At 73.4% G+C, this 10,668-nt stretch overlaps 1 protein-coding gene and 1 pseudogene across 1 annotated transcript in view; both read right to left on the reverse strand.

Moving 5' to 3' along the window:
* Positions 1 to 10,668, reverse strand: part of LOC125447537 (protein Dr1-like) — a 55,657-nt gene that overhangs the window by 8,466 nt on the left and 36,523 nt on the right. The gene's annotated exons all lie outside the window — the stretch shown is intronic.
* Positions 6,973 to 10,668, reverse strand: part of LOC132206342 (uncharacterized) — a 26,519-nt pseudogene continuing 22,823 nt past the window's right edge.

A 10,668-nucleotide genomic window follows, 5' to 3' on the forward strand; every position in this document is an offset into this window, starting at 1 on the left:
TGTCAGCATTTGGCCATATCTCTCTAAACTCTTCCTATTCATGTACCTACCCAGATGCCTTTTAAATGTTGTAATTGTTCCAGCATCCACCACTTCCTCTGGCAACATATTCCATTCATGCACCACCCTCTGTGTGAAAAAGCTGCCCCTCACATCCTTTTTATATCTTTCCCCTCGAACCTTAAATGTATACCCTCCGGATTTGGACCCCCGACCCTGGGAAAAAGCATTGACTATTCCCCCCAACCACGCCCCTCATGATCTTATAAAATTCTGAAGATGACCCCTAAGTTTCCGAATCGCCAGCCTATTCAGCCTCTCCCTGTATCTCAAACCCTGCAAAATCCTTGTAAATCTTTTCTGCACCCTTGCAAATGTAACATCTTTTCCATAGCAGGGAGACCAGAACTGAACACAGTATTTCAAAAGTGGCCTAACTACTTGAGGCAAGTATATTACACAGGTGATGGGGGCTTGGTGTGGGGTGGGCAAGGAAAACAGGTGCAGGGACAGGTAGCAGGGACAAGTTAGAAGGGAGGATGGAGGAGATGGTGGGAGAGGTAAGGGGGTAAGGACAGGCCAAAGTGGGGGGGTAAGGACAGGCCAAAGTGGGGGGTAAGGGGGTAAGGACAGGCCAAAGTGGGGGGTAAGGACAGGCCAAAGTGAGGGGTAAGGGGGTAAGGACAGGCCAAAGTGGGGGGTAAGGGGGTAAGGACAGGCCAAAGTGAGGGGTAAGGGGGTAAGGACAGGCCAAAGTGGGGGGTAAGGTGGGCAGGGGTGCATGTCTACATGTGCGTGTTGGGGGAGGGAGGGGGAACAGAGGCATGTGTGTGTGTGTTGGGGGGAGGGAGGGGATCGTGTGTGTGTGTGTGTGTGTTGGGGGAGGGAGAGGATCGTGTGAGAGTGTGTGTGTGTGTGTGTGTGTGTGTGTGTGTGTTGGGGGAGGGAGGGGATCATGTGTGTGTGTGTGTTGGGGGAGGGAGAGGATCGTGTGAGTGTGTGTGTGTGTGTGTTGGGGGAGGGAGGGGATTTTGTGTGTGTGTGTGTGTGTGTGTGTGTGTGTGTGTTGACGGAGGGAGGGGATCGTGTGTGTGTGTGTCTGTGTGTGTGTGTGTGTGTGTCTGTCTGTGTGTGTTGGGGGAGGGAGGGCATCGTGTGTGTGCGTGTGTTGAGAGAGGGAGGGGATCTTGTCTGTGCGTGTGTTGAGGGAGGGAGGGGATCGTGTGTGTGTATGTTGGGGGAGGGAGGGGATCGTGTGTGTGCGTTGGGAGTGGGAGGGGATCGCTTGTGTGTGTGCGTGTTGGGGGAGGGAGGGGAGTGTGACGGGGAGCGGGATGGGGAGCAGAGCATGTGGGGGAGCGGGAGGGGGAGGAGAGTGTGTCGGGGAGCGGGGAGGGAGTGCGCGGGGGAGGGAGTGCGCGGGGGAGGGAGTGCGCGGGGGAGGGAGTGCGCGGGGGAGGGAGTGCGCGGGGGAGGGAGTGCGCGGGGGAGGGAGTGCGCGGGGGAGGGAGTGCGCGGGGGAGGGAGTGCGCGGGGGAGGGAGTGCGCGGGGGAGGGAGTGCGCGGGGGAGGGAGTGCGCGGGGGAGGGAGTGCGCGGGGGAGGGAGTGGGGAGTGCGTGGGGGAGGGGAGCGTGAGGAGGGAGGAGAGTGTGTGGGGGAGGGGGGGCGCGCGTGGGGGAGGGGGGGCGCGCGTGGGGGAGGGGGGGCGCGCGTGGGGGAGGGGGGGAGCGCGTGGCGGAGGGGGGGAGCGCGTGGCGGAGGGGGGGAGCGCGTGGCGGAGGGGGGGAGCGCGTGGCGGAGGGGGGGAGCGCGTGGCGGAGGGGGGGAGCGCGTGGCGGAGGGAAGAGTCGAATGCGTCGGGGAGTCGAGTGCGTGGGGGGGGTTGAGCGCGTGGGGGTGGGGTCGAGCGCTGGTGGGGGGGGGGGTCGAGTGGAGTGCGTCTGGGAGTCCAGTGCGTCGGGGGGTCGAGTGCGTCGGGGGGTCGGGCGCGTGGGGCGGTCGGGCGCGTGGGGGGGGGGGGGGGAGTGCGTTGGGGAGGGGGGGGGAGTCGACTGCGTGGCGGAGGGGAGTGCGTGGGGGAGGGGGAAGTGCGTGGGGGAGGGGGAAGTGCGTGGGGGAGGGGGAAGTGCGTGGGGGAGGGGGAGTGTGTCCGGGAGTCGAGTGCGTGGCGGAGTCGAGTGCGTGGCGGAGTCGAGTGCGTGGCGGAGTCGAGTGCGTGGCGGAGTCGAGTGCGTGGCGGAGTCGAGTGCGTGGCGGAGTCGAGTGCGTGGCGGAGTCGAGTGCGTGGCGGAGTCGAGTGCGTGGCGGAGTCGAGTGCGTGGCGGAGTCGAGTGCGTGGCGGAGTCGAGTGCGTGGCGGAGTCGAGTGCGTGGCGGAGTCTTGTGCGTGGCGGAGTCGAGTGCGTGGCGGAGTCGAGTGCGTGGCGGAGTCGAGTGCGTGGCGGAGTCGAGTGCGTGGCGGAGTCGAGTGCGTGGCGGAGTCGAGTGCCTGGGGGAGTCGAGTGCCTGGGGGAGTCGAGTGCCTGGGGAGGGGAGGGGAGGGGTGTGCGTGGGGGAGGGGTGTGCGTGGGGGAGGGGAGTGCGTGGGGGAGCGGAGTGCGTGGGGGAGCGGAGTGCGTGGGGGAGCGGAGTGCGTGGGGGAGCGGAGTGCGTGGGGGAGCGGAGTGCGTGGGGGAGCGGAGAGCGTGGGGGAGCGGAGAGCGTGGGGGAGCGGAGAGCGTGGGGGAGCGGAGAGCGTGGGGGAGCGGGAAGGGAGTGCGTGGGGGAGGGGGAAGGGAGTGCGTGGGGGAGGGGGAAGGGAGTGCGTGGGGGAGGGGGAAGGGAGTGCGTGGGGGAGGGGGAAGGGAGTGCGTGGGGGAGGGGGAAGGGAGTGCGTGGGGGAGGGGGAAGGGAGTGCGTGGGGGAGGGGGAAGGGAGTGCGTGGGGGAAGGGAGTGCGTGGGGGAGGGGTGGGGAGTGCGTGGGGGAGGGGGAGGGGAGTGCGTGGGGGAGGGGGAGGGGAGTGCGTGGGGGAGGGGGAGGGGAGTGCGTGGGGGAGGGGGTGTGCGTGGGGGAGGGGGAGTGCGTGGGGGAGGGGGAGTGCGTGGGGGAGGGGGAGTGCGTGGGGGAGGGGGAGTGCGTGGGGGAGGGGGGGGGAGTGCGTGGGGGAGGGAGAGGGAAGTGCGTGGGGGAGGGAGAGGGAAGTGCGTGGGGGAGGGAGAGGGAAGTGCGTGGGGGAGGGGTGGGGAGTGCGTGGGGGAGGGGGAGGGGAGTGCGTGGGGGAGGGGAGTGCGTGGGGGAGGGGGAGGGGAGTGCGTGGGGGAGGGGGAGGGGAGTGCGTGGGGGAGGGGGAGGGGAGTGCGTGGGGGAGGGGGAGTGCGTGGGGGAGGGGGTGTGCGTGGGGGACGGGGTGTGCGTGGGGGAGGGGGAGTGCGTGGGGGAGGGGGAGTGCGTGGGGGAGGGGGAGTGCGTGGGGGAGGGGGAGTGCGTGGGGGAGGGGGAGTGCGTGGGGGAGGGGGAGTGCGTGGGGGAGGGGGAGTGCGTGGGGGAGGAGGGGGAGTGCGTGGGGGAGGGGGGGGAAGTGCGTGGGGGAGGGAGAGGGAAGTGCGTGGGGGAGGGAGAGGGAAGTGCGTGGGGGAGGGAGAGGGAAGTGCGTGGGGGAGGGAGAGGGAAGTGCGTGGGGGAGGGAGAGGGAAGTGCGTGGGGGAGGGAGAGGGAAGTGCGTGGGGGAGGGGGAGGGAAGTGCGTGGGGGAGGGGGAGGGAAGTGCGTGGGGGAGGGGGAGGGAAGTGCGTGGGGGAGGGGGAGGGAAGTGCGTGGGGGAGGGGGAGGGAAGTGCGTGGTGGAGGGGGAGGGAAGTGCGTGGTGGAGGGGGAGGGAAGTGCGTGGTGGAGGGGGAGGGAAGTGCGTGGGGGAGGGGGAGGGAAGTGCGTGGGGGAGGGGGAGGGAAGTGCGTGGGGGAGGGGGAGGGAAGTGCGTGGGGGAGGGGGAGGGAAGTGCGTGGCGGAGTCGAGTGCGTGGCGGAGTCGAGTGCCTGGGGGAGTCGAGTGCCTGGGGGAGTCGAGTGCCTGGGGGAGGGAGTGCGTGGGGGAGGGAGTGCGTGGGGGAGGGAGTGCGTGGGGGAGGGAGTGGGGAGTGCGTGGGGGAGGGGAGCGTGAGGAGGGAGGGGAGTGCGAGGTGGGAGGGGAGTGCGAGGTGGGAGGGGAGTGTGTGGGAATGGGGGAGGGGCGCGCGTGGGGGAGGGGGGAGCGCGTGGGGGAGGGGGGAGCGCGTGGGGGAGGGGGGAGCGCGTGGGGGAGGGGGGAGCGCGTGGGGGAGGGGGGAGCGCGTGGGGGAGGGGGGGAGGGCGTGGGGGAGGGCGTGGGGGAGGGGGGGAGCGCGTGGGGGAGGGGGGAGCGCGTGGGGGAGGGAGGAGTCGAATGCGTCGGGGAGTCGAGTGCGTGGGGGGGGTTGAGCGCGTGGGGATGGGGGGGAGCGCGTGGGGGAGGGGGGAAGCGCGTGGCGGAGGGGGGAGCACGTGGCGGAGGGGGGGAGCGCGTGGCGGAGGGGGGGAGCGCGTGGCGGAGGGGGGGGAGCGCGTGGCGGAGGGAAGAGACGAATGCGTCGGGGAGTCGAGTGCGTGGGGGGGGTTGAGCGTGTGGGGGTGGGGTCGAGCGCTGGTCGGGGGGGGGGGGGTCGAGTGGAGTGCGTCCGGGAGTCGAGTGCATCCGGGAGTCCAGTGCGTCGGGGGGTCGGGCGCGTCGGGGGGTCGGGCGCGTCGGGGGGTCGGGCGCGTGGGGGGGGTCGGGCGCGTGGGGGGGGTCGGGCGCGTGGGGGGGGGTCGGGCGCGTGGGGGGGGTCGGGCGCGTGGGGGGGGGGGGGGAGTGCGTTGGGGAGGGGGAGGGGAGTGCGTGGGGGAGGGGGGAGTGCGTGGGGGAGGGGGAAGTGCGTGGGGGAGGGGGAAGTGCGTGGCGGAGGGGGAAGTGCGTGGCGGAGGGGGAAGTGCGTGGCGGAGGGGGAAGTGCGTGGCGGAGGGGGAAGTGCGTGGCGGAGTCGAGTGCCTGGGGGAGTCGAGTGCCTGGGGAGGGGAGGGGAGGGGTGTGCGTGGGGGAGGGGTGTGCGTGGGGGAGCGGTGTGCGTGGGGGAGCGGTGTGCGTGGGGGAGGGGGAAGGGAGTGCGTGGGGGAGGGGTGGGGAGTGCGTGGGGGAGGGGTGGGGAGTGCGTGGGGGAGGGGGAGGGGAGTGCGTGGGGGAGGGGGAGGGGAGTGCGTGGGGGAGGGGGAGGGGAGTGCGTGGGGGAGGGGGAGGGGTGTGCGTGGGGGAGGGGGAGTGCGTGGGGGAGGGGGAGTGCGTGGGGGAGGGGGAGTGCGTGGGGGAGGGGAGTGCGTGGGGGAGGGGGAGTGCGTGGGGGAGGGGGAGTGCGTGGGGGAGGGGGAGTGCGTGGGGGAGGGGGAGTGCGTGGGGGAGGGGGAGTGCGTGGGGGAGGGGGAGTGCGTGGGGGAGGGGGAGTGCGTGGGGGAGGGGGAGGGGGAGTGCGTGGGGAGTACGTAGGGGAGAGGAGTGCGTGGGGAGGGGAGGGGTGTGCGTGGCGGAGGGGGAGTGCGTGGGGGAGGGGGAGTGCGTGGGGGAGGGGGAGTGCGTGGGGGAGGGGGAGTGCGTGGGGGAGGGGGGGGAAGTGCGTGGGGGAGGGAGAGGGAAGTGCGTGGGGGAGGGAGAGGGAAGTGCGTGGGGGAGGGAGAGGGAAGTGCGTGGGGGAGGGAGAGGGAAGTGCGTGGGGGAGGGAGAGGGAAGTGCGTGGGGGAGGGGGAGTGCGTGGGGGAGGGGGAGCGCGTGGGGGAGGGGGGAGCGCGTGGGGGAGGGGGGAGCGCGTGGGGGAGGGGGGAGCGCGTGGGGGAGGGGGGAGCGCGTGGGGGAGGGGGGAGCGCGTGGGGGAGGGGGGGAGGGCGTGGGGGAGGGCGTGGGGGAGGGGGGGAGCGCGTGGGGGAGGGGGGAGCGCGTGGGGGAGGGAGGAGTCGAATGCGTCGGGGAGTCGAGTGCGTGGGGGGGGTTGAGCGCGTGGGGATGGGGGGGAGCGCGTGGGGGAGGGGGGAAGCGCGTGGCGGAGGGGGGAGCACGTGGCGGAGGGGGGGGAGCGCGTGGCGGAGGGGGGGAGCGCGTGGCGGAGGGGGGGAGCGCGTGGCGGAGGGGGGGGAGCGCGTGGCGGAGGGAAGAGTCGAATGCGTCGGGGAGTCGAGTGCGTGGGGGGGGTTGAGCGTGTGGGGGTGGGGTCGAGCGCTGGTCGGGGGGGGGGGGGTCGAGTGGAGTGCGTCCGGGAGTCGAGTGCATCCGGGAGTCCAGTGCGTCGGGGGGTCGGGCGCGTCGGGGGGTCGGGCGCGTCGGGGGGTCGGGCGCGTCGGGGGGTCGGGCGCGTCGGGGGGTCGGGCGCGTCGGGGGGTCGGGCGCGTGGGGGGGGTCGGGCGCGTGGGGGGGGGTCGGGCGCGTGGGGGGGGTCGGGCGCGTGGGGGGGGGAGTGCGTTGGGGAGGGGGAGGGGAGTGCGTGGGGGAGGGGGGAGTGCGTGGGGGAGGGGGAAGTGCGTGGGGGAGGGGGAAGTGCGTGGCGGAGGGGGAAGTGCGTGGCGGAGGGGGAAGTGCGTGGCGGAGGGGGAAGTGCGTGGCGGAGTCGAGTGCCTGGGGGAGTCGAGTGCCTGGGGAGGGGAGGGGAGGGGTGTGCGTGGGGGAGGGGTGTGCGTGGGGGAGCGGTGTGCGTGGGGGAGCGGTGTGCGTGGGGGAGGGGGAAGGGAGTGCGTGGGGGAGGGGTGGGGAGTGCGTGGGGGAGGGGTGGGGAGTGCGTGGGGGAGGGGTGGGGAGTGCGTGGGGGAGGGGTGGGGAGTGCGTGGGGGAGGGGGAGGGGAGTGCGTGGGGGAGGGGGAGGGGAGTGCGTGGGGGAGGGGGAGGGGAGTGCGTGGGGGAGGGGGAGGGGAGTGCGTGGGGGAGGGGGAGGGGTGTGCGTGGGGGAGGGGGAGTGCGTGGGGGAGGGGAGTGCGTGGGGGAGGGGGAGTGCGTGGGGGAGGGGGAGTGCGTGGGGGAGGGGGAGTGCGTGGGGGAGGGGGAGTGCGTGGGGGAGGGGGAGTGCGTGGGGGAGGGGAGTGCGTGGGGGAGGGGAGTGCGTGGGGGAGGGGAGTGCGTGGGGGAGGGGAGTGCGTGGGGGAGGGGGAGTGCGTGGGGGAGGGGGAGTGCGTGGGGGAGGGGGAGTGCGTGGGGGAGGGGGAGTGCGTGGGGGAGGGGGAGTGCGTGGGGGAGGGGGAGTGCGTGGGGGAGGGGAGTGCGTGGGGGAGGGGAGTGCGTGGGGGAGGGGAGTGCGTGGGGGAGGGGGAGTGCGTGGGGGAGGGGGAGTGCGTGGGGGAGGGGGAGTGCGTGGGGGAGGGGGAGTGCGTGGGGGAGGGGGAGTGCGTGGGGGAGGGGGAGTGCGTGGGGGAGGGGGAGTGCGTGGGGGAGGGGGAGTGCGTGGGGGAGGGGGAGGGGGAGTGCGTGGGGGAGGGGGAGGGGGAGTGCGTGGGGAGTACGTAGGGGAGAGGAGTGCGTGGGGAGGGGAGGGGTGTGCGTGGCGGAGGGGGAGTGCGTGGGGGAGGGGGAGTGCGTGGGGGAGGGGGAGTGCGTGGGGGAGGGGGAGTGCGTGGGGGAGGGGGGGGAAGTGCGTGGGGGAGGGAGAGGGAAGTGCGTGGGGGAGGGAGAGGGAAGTGCGTGGGGGAGGGAGAGGGAAGTGCGTGGGGGAGGGAGAGGGAAGTGCGTGGGGGAGGGAGAGGGAAGTGCGTGGGGAGTACGTAGGGGAGAGGAGTGCGTGGGGAGGGGAGGGGTGTGCGTGGCGGAGGGGGAGTGCGTGGGGGAGGGGGAGTGCGTGGGGGAGGGGGAGTGCGTGGGGGAGGGGGGGGAAGTGCGTGGGGGAGGGAGAGGGAAGTGCGTGGGGGAGGGAGAGGGAAGTGCGTGGGGGAGGGAGAGGGAAGTGCGTGGGGGAGGGAGAGGGAAGTGCGTGGGGGAGGGAGAGGGAAGTGCGTGGGGGAGGGAGAGGGAAGTGCGTGGGGGAGGGAGAGGGAAGTGCGTGGGGGAGGGGAGGGGTGTGCGTGGGGGAGGGGGAGTGCGTGGGGGAGGGGGAGTGCGTGGGGGAGGGGGAGTGCGTGGGGGAGGGGAAGTGCGTGGGGGAGGGAGAGGGAAGTGCGTGGGGGAGGGAGAGGGAAGTGCGTGGGGGAGGGAGAGGGAAGTGCGTGGGGGAGGGAGAGGGAAGTGCGTGGGGGAGGGAGAGGGAAGTGCGTGGGGGAGGGGGAGCGCGTGGGGGAGGGGGAGCGCGTGGGGGAGGGGGAGCGCGTGGGGGAGGGGGGAGCGCGTGGGGGAGGGGGGAGCGCGTGGGGGAGGGGGGAGCGCGTGGGGGAGGGGGGAGCGCGTGGGGGAGGGGGGAGCGCGTGGGGGAGGGGGGAGCGCGTGGGGGAGGGGGGAGCGCGTGGGGGAGGGGGGGAGGGCGTGGGGGAGGGCGTGGGGGAGGGGGGGAGCGCGTGGGGGAGGGGGGAGCGCGTGGGGGAGGGAGGAGTCGAATGCGTCGGGGAGTCGAGTGCGTGGGGGGGGTTGAGCGCGTGGGGATGGGGGGGAGCGCGTGGGGGAGGGGGGAAGCGCGTGGCGGAGGGGGGAGCACGTGGCGGAGGGGGGGGAGCGCGTGGCGGAGGGGGGGGAGCGCGTGGCGGAGGGGGGGAGCGCGTGGCGGAGGGGGGGGAGCGCGTGGCGGAGGGAAGAGTCGAATGCGTCGGGGAGTCGAGTGCGTGGGGGGGGTTGAGCGTGTGGGGGTGGGGTCGAGCGCTGGTCGGGGGGGGGGGGGGTCGAGTGGAGTGCGTCCGGGAGTCGAGTGCATCCGGGAGTCCAGTGCGTCGGGGGGTCGGGCGCGTCGGGGGGTCGGGCGCGTCGGGGGGGTCGGGCGCGTCGGGGGGTCGGGCGCGTCGGGGGGTCGGGCGCGTCGGGGGGTCGGGCGCGTGGGGGGGGGTCGGGCGCGTGGGGGGGGGTCGGGCGCGTGGGGGGGGTCGGGCGCGTGGGGGGGGTCGGGCGCGTGGGGGGGGGAGTGCGTTGGGGAGGGGGAGGGGAGTGCGTGGGGGAGGGGGGAGTGCGTGGGGGAGGGGGAAGTGCGTGGCGGAGGGGGAAGTGCGTGGCGGAGGGGGAAGTGCGTGGCGGAGGGGGAAGTGCGTGGCGGAGGGGGAAGTGCGTGGCGGAGTCGAGTGCCTGGGGGAGTCGAGTGCCTGGGGAGGGGAGGGGAGGGGTGTGCGTGGGGGAGGGGTGTGCGTGGGGGAGCGGTGTGCGTGGGGGAGCGGTGTGCGTGGGGGAGGGGGAAGGGAGTGCGTGGGGGAGGGGTGGGGAGTGCGTGGGGGAGGGGTGGGGAGTGCGTGGGGGAGGGGGAGGGGAGTGCGTGGGGGAGGGGGAGGGGAGTGCGTGGGGGAGGGGGAGGGGAGTGCGTGGGGGAGGGGGGAGGGGAGTGCGTGGGGGGAGGGGGGAGGGGAGTGCGTGGGGGAGGGGGAGGGGTGTGCGTGGGGGAGGGGGAGTGCGTGGGGGAGGGGGAGTGCGTGGGGGAGGGGGAGTGCGTGGGGGAGGGGGAGTGCGTGGGGGAGGGGAGTGCGTGGGGGAGGGGAGTGCGTGGGGGAGGGGAGTGCGTGGGGGAGGGGGAGTGCGTGGGGGAGGGGGAGTGCGTGGGGGAGGGGGAGTGCGTGGGGGAGGGGGAGTGCGTGGGGGAGGGGGAGGGGAGTGCGTGGGGAGTACGTAGGGGAGAGGAGTGCGTGGGGAGGGGAGGGGAGTGCGTGGGGAGGGGGAGTGCGTGGGGGAGGGGGAGTGCGTGGGGGAGGGGGAGTGCGTGGGGGAGGGGGGGAGTGCGTGGGGGAGGGAGAGGGAAGTGCGTGGGGGAGGGAGAGGGAAGTGCGTGGGGGAGGGAGAGGGAAGTGCGTGGGGGAGGGAGAGGGAAGTGCGTGGGGGAGGGAGGGAGAGGGAAGTGCGTGGGGGAGGGAGAGGGAAGTGCGTGGGGGAGGGAGAGGGAAGTGCGTGGGGGAGGGAGAGGGAAGTGCGTGGGGGAGGGAGAGGGAAGTGCGTGGGGGAGGGAGAGGGAAGTGCGTGGGGGAGGGAGAGGGAAGTGCGTGGGGGAGGGAGAGGGAAGTGCGTGGGGGAGGGAGAGGGAAGTGCGTGGGGGAGGGAGAGGGAAGTGCGTGGGGGAGGGAGAGGGAAGTGCGTGGGGGAGGGAGAGGGAAGTGCGTGGGGGAGGGAGAGGGAAGTGCGTGGGGGAGGGAGAGGGAAGTGCGTGGGGGAGGAGAGGGAAGTGCGTGGGGGAGGGAGAGGGAAGTGCGTGGGGGAGGGAGAGGGGAAGTGCGTGGGGGAGGGAGAGGGAAGTGCGTGGGGGAGGGAGAGGGAGGGCGTGGGGAGGGAGAGGAAGTGCGTGGGGGAGGGAGAGGGAAGTGCGTGGGGGAGGGAGAGGGAAGTGCGTGGGGGAGGGAGAGGGAAGTGCGTGGGGGAGGGAGAGGGAAGTGCGTGGGGGAGGGAGAGGGAAGTGCGTGGGGGAGGGAGAGGGAAGTGCGTGGGGGAGGGAGAGGGAAGTGCGTGGGGGAGGGAGAGGGAAGTGCGTGGGGGAGGGGGAGGGGAGTACGTGGGGGAGTCGAGTGCGTGGCGGAGTCGAGTGCGTGGCGGAGTCGAGTGCCTGGGGGAGTCGAGTGCCTGGGGGAG

Source organism: Stegostoma tigrinum, chromosome 35 (genome assembly GCF_030684315.1).
Source record: "Stegostoma tigrinum isolate sSteTig4 chromosome 35, sSteTig4.hap1, whole genome shotgun sequence".
In the NCBI taxonomy this organism is placed as follows: domain Eukaryota; kingdom Metazoa; phylum Chordata; class Chondrichthyes; order Orectolobiformes; family Stegostomatidae; genus Stegostoma; species Stegostoma tigrinum.